The 1,626-nt window shown below is 35.9% G+C and overlaps 1 pseudogene; it reads right to left on the reverse strand.

Moving 5' to 3' along the window:
* Positions 1-520: 520 nt before the first annotated feature.
* Positions 521-639, reverse strand: LOC145256058 (5S ribosomal RNA; annotated as a pseudogene).
* Between the last annotated feature and the right edge of the window lie 987 nt (positions 640-1,626).

A 1,626-nucleotide genomic window follows, 5' to 3' on the forward strand; every position in this document is an offset into this window, starting at 1 on the left:
ATCTGAATTGATGACATTAAAATATAAAATAAATAAAAAATAGAGAAAATTCATTTAAAATTCTTTAAAAAAGAAAACAAAGGAAAAACGTATAAATCGGTATGGAAACAAAAAAGAAAAATGGAAATATATTTGTTTTCTCGATTCGAATCAATTCTTGAAATGGATTCGCCCGTCTGTTTTTTATTTGCTAAATTTGTTGTAAATACGCATTGCTCTTTATTATATACTAGCGTGGGATGAGGGCGCCCGTCATTGCCCGGTCGTAAAATACGCTTAAATATATTTTAATTCATGCAGTGTTCGTATTTATTATTACAGAGGCAATTCTTTAATTGTAATATTGATGATGCCTCCGTTTACTCTCGAAAGACAAAGGATACCCCGAGTAGGAGGAGCTGCGCATGTAATTGTGTGGCAAGAGTTGTGCAATCCTCAACCACACCTCTCCTGAATCAAGACTACTTGAGTCCAGTGGCAAGGCGTAGTGACTGGAAACAATGCTGAGATAAGCGGAGAGCACATACAGCACCTCGAAGTCCCAAATGGTCACCCATCTGGTGCTGACCAGGCTCATTGTTGCTTAACTTCGGTGATCTGACGGGAACCCGGTGTGTCCAACGTGATTATGCCGTATGTAATTGAATATTATATTGTACCTAATATATAGTACTGATCTATTTTTATTTCGGACTATTATTCTCATCTTTATTAGTTGTTGTTTTCATCTTTATTGGTTGTTGGGGGCCCGTGGCGCAGTTGATAGAGACGTTGAATCTCTACGGTTCCAGATGGACATTGTCTGAAGATAGCGGTTTCAATCCTACCTAAAGTGTGCCAGAGGTTTACTTGGCCAAAACGTGGTGAGACGACAACAACTACGGATGACAGTGATTGCTGAGAATGCAGTTAGGAGATTCGAAGTTCCCATACGTCGCGGTTACCACCTGACGAAGGCCAGAGGAATAGTTGGCCGAAACGTCGTGAAAAACAACAACCAATAAAGATGAAAATAACAACTAATAAAGATGAGAATAATAGTCCGAAATAAAAATAGATTAATATATATAATGTTCATCTCAAAAAATGAATTCCAAATTAAGGAATAATATATATATATATATATATATATATATATATATATATATATATATATATAGTACGGACTTCAAAAGAAAAAAATGACCTGGGTGCCATCAGCTAGAATCGAAACTAAAACATTTAGCGCTCCAGCCACATTCCTTAGCGTTTGAGCCAACCCGACAGATAGATAAGAAAGATTTAAAATTAAACCATGTCAAGCTATGATTGAATTTGAACACGCGCAAAACTAATAGAAATATGACGGCAAGATTTAATAAACATTTTGCATTTCAACTTGTCGACATATTTATGTATGCATTATTCATCCAAACAAAGATTTTACTCATTAGAAACCATCCTTGGTGTATGATTACTATTTCCTGTTAATTTCAGTGTTATGTGATCATAAGTTTGAGAGTTTACCGGTTAGATATTTTTACACAGGCACACACATACGTACATCTATTTTTTATTTATTTATCTAGATCAAGGTTTCCCAAAGTAGGCCCCAGGAAGCACCGAGGCTCCTTGAATGACTCTAAG

The sequence above is a fragment of the Euprymna scolopes genome, chromosome 31 (genome assembly GCF_053919585.1).
Source record: "Euprymna scolopes isolate OS-2025 chromosome 31, ASM5391958v1, whole genome shotgun sequence".
In the NCBI taxonomy this organism is placed as follows: Eukaryota; Metazoa; Mollusca; class Cephalopoda; order Sepiida; family Sepiolidae; genus Euprymna; species Euprymna scolopes.